We start from the raw sequence: 9,315 nt of genomic DNA, 5'->3' as shown, positions 1-9,315 counted from the left end.
CCTGCAGGGATATCACTCACGAATTATTACTGCTACAAATGAAACAAATAAAGCAGAATGTACACGTGCCACATAATTTTATTTGCTTAGTGTAGGCCTCTACCATCTGTAGACACTGAAACTAAAGAATTCCACGACAATCCTATATTTTCAACACTTTCTTCAACACTACTTAAAATATCACCTCCGGTTGTAGTGTTCTTCATGGCTACTACATCGAGGAGCTCCTCCCTCACCTGAAGATCTCTATTAACACCTCTAATAAATATGGCAAGCTGCGCTGTTCCAGTGATATCAACACTTTCGTCCAGAGCTAGAGAATACGCCATAAAATCTTTACACATATTTGCAAGCTGGCTCTGGACGTCGTCTGCCATATCCTGTATGCGACGCATAATGGTCATGTTAGATAATGGAACAATCAGAAAGTGTTCAACTTCAGATGGACACAAATGTTCCGCTGCAACTATCAAACATTGCTTTATTAAATAGCCATCAGTTAAGGGGCGCAGGGATTCTGCTAAAAGCAAAGCAATTTTGTAACCCACTCTGAGAGCTGCGTCAGTTGATTTTTCTTCGTCGTCCAGATCTCCTTCGGATAGCTTCCTTTCACGTTTAATAACTTCATGTGCACGATCTGGTCAATCACATTTTCCATGTCCGTAGTCTTCCACGTGGTTCGACATATAATGTCGCTGCAAATTAAATTTCGTAAAAGAATTCAGCGTTTTGTGACATACTAAACATATTGCAACACCATCTTTTTCAGTAAACAGATACAATTCCTCCCAATGGGGGTTGAACTGCGAAAGCATGGTTGGGGTTACACAACGGCGACTTCACATGATTCTTAACCAGCGAAGTGCCTGTTAAGAGCTGATCGTAGTACTTTAAATGTTACACAGTCAGCGCGAATTCAATAGGCACGCTGCGGCCCTATTCCAACGTGCGCGCGCATTTCCCTCCCTCCCCACCTCCCTACTCCGCGACCTTGCAGCTGCTCGCGAGCACGTGCCTGAGCAGACGCGAGTACTCGCGCTCAAAACCGGCCAGTTGTTAAGCCCTGCCTTAAGGGCAAGACCACTTTAAAATCGGCTGAAAATCAATAACTTAAAACTCAAACCAAAATTAGAAATTTAAAAGGCAGAAGTCCTTATCTTAAATCATTTCTTTCAACTAGGCTGAAGGCCAAAAAAAAAAAAAAACGGCTGATGGCCCATCTCGTAAGACTCAAACCAAAATAAAATTTTTAAAAAACAATAGGCTTTACTTAAAACAATTCTTTAAATTAGGATGAAGGCCCAAACAATCTTACGCCTTAAGGGCAAAACAACCTTAATTTAAAAAATCTGCTAGAAGCCATACAAATACAAACAACAAGGACAAATAAGAATAGGCAGTACACCCAACGGCGCTCAGAAGTTTCCGATAGTCGACCTAACGCTCGCTTAGGTGAGACATGCAGTTAGCCCAACCATTCACATTCCGACGACAACCCAACCGACAGACAGTCAACGGACCCACCGAAAAGATAACTCCCGCTCCACCCGATCTGCACACAACAGGGAGTTCAATGTAACAACGTAGAAGGTATTGGCGCATACAACCAATTATACATTGAGCTGTCAAACTACACACCATACTGGACAGCAACGACACGATGAGGAAAATACACTGCCTGAATTTACGTCAACGGTCAGGGCAGGTAACCGGAACGTTAATGGCCACAAGGCAGAAGATCCTGCTGTTGCACTTCCAAATAACCAAGCACAGTTAAACTCCACGGGAGGGTGGCTAAAATTTGCGAACTTGAAAACACACCTTGTTGCTCACGGGAATGTCCTAACAGCCGACAACGAACTCCAAACGACACAATATGAACAGTCGTGACTTGCTGGTAAATTAAGTCAAAACTCAACTTTCGTGTACAGGATCGGTGAGCCACGGACCTCGTAGCAATGGGAACAGCACCACACACTCCGACCGCGCGTGGACGCCGCTAGCGGCCTCGGCCAAGCTACGCGCCACGGAGACTTCCTTACTGCTCCACGCCACCCCGGGAAACTAAGAGCGCCAGGCCAAAGATAGTACAAGGTGCGAATATCGATACATCGCTGCTGACACTCGCTGAGAGAGAGAAAATATCACCATAGTCGCGATAACCGCGGGAGACTAAACACAGAATAGCAATCACGGTTTAATCCAACGCATAACATGAGCCAGCCACGGCTCACTGTAAGCTTTAGTTTTGAGCCCCACACACTTGAGCAGTATTCTAGAACAGGACCCATAAGTGATTTGTAAGTTGTCTGCTTCATTTATTACTAATAAACCCAAGACTTTCACGTGCCTTTCCTACGACTGAGGCTATGCGATCACCCTCTTTCATGTCCCAATTCATTGTTACACTCAGTTATGTGTCGACTGATTCTAATAGTGATTTAATGACTTTTGTCTTAAGGTACCACTTTCCACGTTTAGTGAAATGCAGTTTTTTACACTTCTGACAATGAAACAAGTTTCCAATCTTTGCACCATTTAGAAATATAAGTAATATTTCGACATAATTTTTGCAGCTTTTTCTGACATTGCTTTTTACAAGATAGTTGTATCAAATGTAGTAAAATAACTGAGATTGCTAATAATATTGTGTAGCAGTACGTTAATATATAATAAGAACAATTTTTGCCATAACACACTTCCATGGGGCACTCCACAAGCTATTTCTACATCAGTTGTTGACTCCCCTTCAAAACTACACACTATGTTCTCCGTGCCAAGAAATTAGCAATGCAGCCATAAATTTCATTTGAATCCCTATATTATGGCACTTTCGACAGTAAACGATGTGATACCGAAGGAAATACTTTTCGGAAACACTCCTTGCATGTGATGATCTTGTCATGCGAGAAAAGCGGAAGTTTAGTTTAGCGTGATCAATGTCTTCGGGACACATGGTGTTTGGCATGGAGAAGGCTACTCTGTTCGAGGTATCTCGTGATGTTTGACCTCAGAATAGGTTCAAGGGTTTTACAACAGAGGGACGTGTATGGTACTGGCCTCTGGTTTTGGCGAAAATCTCTGGCATCGCCACTCTTTCCATCCAGTGTCATGTCACAGGGATGACCTTTATTATAGCAAAAGCCTCGGCTGTAGTCTGACAGCGACGCAAGAAGTGCTGCGACGCAAGAAGTGCTGATGTCAGCGATTTTAGCAAGGAATGTCGGTGTTCTCCTACGCACTTCCGCCAGCATTCTTGTAGGAGGATGTGACGTGAATTATTATTGCCATCACTTGAGTCAGTTTTTTTGTTCAAGAAATCTATAGTATATTCTGATTAAAATGAGAGAAAACTCAGCTCCAAATACTGTGTAGAATTTGTCAGGGATTATATCAGGTTTCTCAGCCTTCTTTAATTTTAGCGGTCAAATTTTTTTTCCAGAGATACTATCGCTAATAACTTTATCGCTCATCTTTGCTTGGGTGCGTGAATCTTCTTTAGTAAGATAGTGTTTGAAAATGGAATTCCGAGTTTTAGAATTTGCCTTGCTTCCTGCTCTAACTCAGCACCGACTGTACACTACACTAACGATGGTGCCACAGACCATTTCTACATTATTACCACATTAGTTTATGTTTTGTGGTAAATCTGTCGACAAGATTCTGCTACAGCATTCAATGACGACTTCCTGCATATCCCTCACGGCAGGCAAACAAGTTTTAGTCTACTCCTCTCTATAGCCCTATGCTTCGTTCTGCACCTGTTATGCTGTAGTCAGAATTACTTTAGAAGTTACTTCATAGTGAGTGTATGGCATGAAGGGTCCAGCATCAACTGTTCTACTACATAGATATCTAACTAATACATCTTCAATGGTTCGTTTCATCTTATAGGACAATCTCAAACAGCAATATGTTGACAAACAGAAATGAACCATGATTTATTTTCAAAGAATATGCTTAAGAATTTATTTTATTTACTAGCGATTTATCAAGAATATTAACACATTTAATCACATTATGTAAGCATGGAAGTACTTGCCACCGTCTCACGGTGTCGCAGCTCGCACCGGCCAGACTGTCATGGGTTCACTCCCCTCGCTATACGCCGCAGCCCACTGGAGTCACGTGGCTACCTCACATGCGCTGACGCTCAAGACGGACAAGTCATCTTGTGTCTCAGTGCGCGACCGACCAACCGATTGATCCAACCGCCAATGCCCACAGCCTGAGCAAACTCGAGCAGACTGGCGGCCTAACGCGCAGACTCAGATGCAAAACTAAGCTCCGGCCGGGTGACCACATGCTGAGTTCTCTTACTGGTGGAGTGGAAAGATTCTCTTTTTGCTGGCTTTAATGGTTGATCCGAACGACAGGCAGACACTAACTGCCTAACAAGTGCGGATGAGAGACAGACTAGCAAGCTGGGGACGAGAGACTGACCCAGACTGATTTTTTTAAATTTATTGTGATTTCATTCCCCTGCCCCATATGGGCAGGGGAGGGCTGTCAGCAGCACAATCCGCCGCTCTTCATCCGAGTGACACGACAACTAAAACAGGAATAAAATGATACATACATAAGGAGATGAAAAAGGGGAATATAAAACAGAGTAAGGGGAGAAAATGGAGGTAAAAATACACTGACATTTAGACGATCATGGGGGACAGTTAAAAAAGTCACCAGAAATTTAAAAAACACAGTTGGCGATTCTTAAGATACAGAGAAGACACTGAATGCCCATGCACAGGTTAAAAGTTGGCCACAGTATTAAAAACACTCCGAAACAACACACTTAAAACCCACTTGGAGCACACACGATAAAGAATAAAAGTATGAGGTGGGACCTGCCGAGGGAAAGGTCAGAGAGGATGGAAAAGGAGGGGAGAGCATGGGGCAGCTGGGGAAGCGGCGGGATGAAGAGAGGAGGGGCAACCGTGGGTTCACGAAGAGGCAGGAGCCACATGGGGCTGGAGAGGAAAAGAGAAGACAGGGCAGGAGGGAGCGCAGAGACACTGAAAGGAGGCACAAGAGATGGAGGGGGAGTAGGAGGGGAAAGCCGCTCAGAAGGAGGGAGGGGGAGGAGAGGGAGCCCAGAGGAGGAGGCAGGAAGAGGGGGTTAGAGTTGGTAGGAAGGGTAGATGTCAGGGCAAAGCTCATCATCCCAGACTGACTGACTGGCGAGCTCACAGCGCCCCTTAAATGCACGTGAAGAGGCAACCTTTCCCCTTTCCCACCAGAGGGAGACACCAAAGCTGCGATTGCCACAGCGGCGCCACCGCCAGAAAGAGGGGGCGACTGCTTCACAATACGCGCTGCGGCGCGCTCATCAAAACATTTTTGTACCACGGCTCAAGAAAGTTTCACTCTCTTTCGATATACTCACGCCCTGTCTTTTCCACGTTGCAATGTTTTTCGTAGCGCAAATGCCCAGGCGAATTTTTTCAATTGTTCGAGAGTCAAATGTGGTGCTACCTCGTGTGTGCTAACCACTGTGCACTGTGAAAGATGGTCAGGAGAGGTACCCAAGATTGGCAGAACCCCAAGGAGTGAAAAAGGACCAACAAGTGTGGCTACTCACCAGTTGTTATTGTCTAGTATTAATTTGTCGAGTGATTTGCTGTACTATGACCTGCATAAATCCTCAAACAGCACTGTAAAGCTGACGCTGACCTCAGTCGTCAATACGTTTTTTGCTGCATCTGACGCTGACGGAGGTTTTTTTTTTTTAAATCGGTGAGCCTTTTGTATATTTTTTACACGTTGGTGCTTAGAAGTTCCAGTACAGCACAACCTCATATACAGTTCCCTTGGTTCTCGCATTCACGATCTAATCGTGATCACGCAGCCTGATATCGCCCAATTGTGTATCCAGTGCTAGGCCAGTGAAACGTCTGAAGGTAACCCAGTAGTGTACACTTCTGACTTTCGTACAGGAGCACACTATTTTATAGTGCTAACACTTTCCGAAATATATGAACGTATAAGACAATGCTCTAGTCGTCAAATACGAAGGAGTGATCAAAGCAAGACTTATTCTGTACACCTCAGAAAATTCTGTTGATCTCACGTCAGGTAAAAATTTTGTGCTAGTTTCCAAATAAGTGTCAAAATAAATAGGTTCGTTTTATTATTTTATAATTTTATATTTGTGTCCGTACCTGATGCAGTGTTTCTTCTTTGACCAACAGTTCTAAAGCTACACTTTGAAAAAAAAAATCTTTGTTCACAACTAGTTTCTGTTTCAGAAGTCTATTCGTAAGCACTCATTCTCGTTAAAAATAGCCAAGCTGTCAAATCAACTAGTAGCGAAGAAATAACATTTATGAAGGTTAGTTATGGAACTGTTATTTTCAGAAAAGTAAATTACTTCACTTTCCCTTTTTTACCCTGTGTATCATACGTAAACTGCCACTGACGACTGCATACACTTTAGACAATGCACAGTTAAGTAAAGCACACGAACCTGACACTTCATGAAGAATAAGATACAGTGAAGAGCAGAACAGCAGTATGTCAAGAAAACAAATGTCAATTACAGTAGTGACATTTAGCAAGACACTGAAGGTTAAAATTACTTGCTCCCTGAATATAAAGAAGACCAAATCGTCAGCGTTGTCATCAGAGATTTGGAAGCACTATTACATAAATGTCTCATCGTGACTTCATCCACACAATACGGTATTAAACATTATGCATTCACGTTGCTCCTGCAGGTTTTCAATACTGTCTATTGACCCGTAATTTGGTAGCCATACTGGTCTCCCCATACCTATTGGAAGCCACCAAAGAACTTCCTATTTTTCCTGCAAAAAGTTAGGTTCCCCATATGTCCTGCCTATATCCTACGAATTTCAAAGGAGTTAAAATTACATTTTCATCTCGTTTTCGGTGCAGTATCAACTTGTTTCTGTTCCTGTCATCAGCGGTCATTTATGTCTTGTTTGCCTCTTAAGCGATCTTAAGATTTCTAACGATGCTACAGTATACGATGTCTCACTGTTAAAGTCAAAGACACAGTGTAACGTGACGGACTCGTGGCATGAATGAGAATTACGTTTCTGGGACTGGACGCGTATTTGGACGACCTGATATCTTGTTGCGAGCTATAAAGGTACTCTAAGACTGCATATAGCAGAGCCCGTTGTACGCAAGTACAAGGGAAGACAATAGCAGGACGTAGCCGAAAATCCATGAGCAAACAGGAACCGCCGTCACGAACAATGGCAATACAGCGGAACACAGCGAGTAATATTACACAGGGACATAGTAAACATAGGCTACTGGTATGTTACATAGTAAGACAATACGCCGGCTCCTACAAAAGGCAGAGAACAGAACTACATGTGATAATAGTTCCTTGATACAACTGTATTAAAATATATTCACAATGACAGACCGAAGGCTGTGTTCTTGGACTTGTAGAATTAATAACGTAAGAAGTGCTAATTGCATTTAAACAATCAAGAGATCGTGGATAGATGTTGGTGGAAGCTATCGAATCTTCTACTCTGAATTTCAATGTGAAACAGCAGACTAGAACGAAACCATTAATGAAATTACAAGATTTATTAATTTCTAATCAGGTAGCTCAAAGAATTTTGTGTAGTGTTTTTGTACACACAGTTGGACGCTGAGAACAGTCAACTGATTATCAAACACACATACACACTCAATAAACACAACTCGTTATTTAACGACCAGATTGGAGACTTATCTTTCGATAGGTCTTATATCGGCAGTGAGTAAAGTAAACAACCCAAAGAAGCAGCAGGAAGCTCAGGTCAGCGAAAGACGGCAAACTCGTAGTTTTCGAGCTCTGAATTTTCTACGTGCAACTGCTACTACGGGAAACAACCCAACACACAGTATACTCTAATTTGACGCGTGCTCGGGACAGAGAAAACTCGATGACTCCGTTCATAGGAGGCAGAAGTGAAACTAGACTAAACTGCCACTCGTGTCCCGTGCGATCGTATGTCATAACTGCTGCAAGACGGTGGCGCCTCGCAGCTCCAGGGGGCGTGGTTCAAGCCTCTTTTGCATTGGCGCCGCCGGTTAAGGTGCGTTGACATACAGCATATTTGTGGTTCCGTCGACTATCAACGACAATGTAACGTACTCTCGAGGGCATGTCAAGCTAGAAGCACTATAGAGCCATGATATACTTCAAATGTGCAATTTTTTTCCCATTTATGCAAAACAATGACAGCTCTGTGTCTGCAGCCCACAAGTGGCCCATCCGAAACATCCGACCACCGTGTCATCCTGAACTAAGTATTTGGGTAGGAGGGGCGTGTGGTCAGCACATCACTCTCCCAGTCGTTATGGTGGTTTTCGTTGACGGGTGCCGCTTCTATTCGGTCGACTAGCTGTTCAATTGGCATCAAGAGCCTGAGTGTATCCCGGAAAGTGGCAACAGCGCATGGCGGCCCGGATGCTCACCCGTCCAAGTGCCGGCCACGCTCGGCAGCGCTTAACTTCGGTGATCTGACGGGAACCGGTGTATCCACTGCGGTAAGGCCGTTGCCCAAAACAATGATAAGTAATATAAAATGAAACACGTAAATTTTTCCTGTAAGACAACACTGAGCTAGTAAATAAATGCACTATGTGATCAAATGTATCGGGATCCTCTATAAATTGAGGAAAAGGGCCCCAAGATGTTACAAGAGGGCCAAGCTTTGGTATAAGGAGAGGTGTGGTATATGATGCTGTCAGTAGAGAAGCAATAACAGCAGAATAAGTCATAAAGGATAGCCCAATGATTTCGGACTAGGCCTGGTAATCGGATGTCATGTTGGTTACAGACCCATCAGGGACATCTCAACCATCTTACAGCTGCCTAAGTCGAATATTTGTGATGCGATGGTGAAGCGGAAACGTGAAGGAACAGGTAAAGCAAGACCAGGCAGACACTGTAAGAAACGGTCCAGCATTGCGAAGGATAGATCGTAGAAACCGCAGGAAATCAGTGGAATGAATCATTCGTGAGTTCCCCATGTCTTACCAGCAGTCTAGTTAGCACAATAACTGTGTGTAGCGATTAAAAAAAAAAGTAGTACAATGGTTGAACAGCTGCTCATGGACCATACAGTTCTGTTGTTAATGCTAAGCGATGCTTGATGTTGTGTAAAGGGAGGTGCTATTGGACAGTGGATGAGAAGGAAATGATTCTGAATGACGAATCACGCTATATCCTCTTGCACTGCGATGGAATTTCATCGTGTGTAATTCCAACAGTGAAGTGATACTACGATACGGGAGAGTTCTTTGAGGTTGGTGTTTGCTCATCTTATTGTGCCTAAGAAACCG

The sequence above is a fragment of the Schistocerca nitens genome, chromosome 7 (genome assembly GCF_023898315.1).
Source record: "Schistocerca nitens isolate TAMUIC-IGC-003100 chromosome 7, iqSchNite1.1, whole genome shotgun sequence".
In the NCBI taxonomy this organism is placed as follows: Eukaryota; Metazoa; Arthropoda; class Insecta; order Orthoptera; family Acrididae; genus Schistocerca; species Schistocerca nitens.
Note: the sequence above shows the minus strand (reverse complement) of the source record.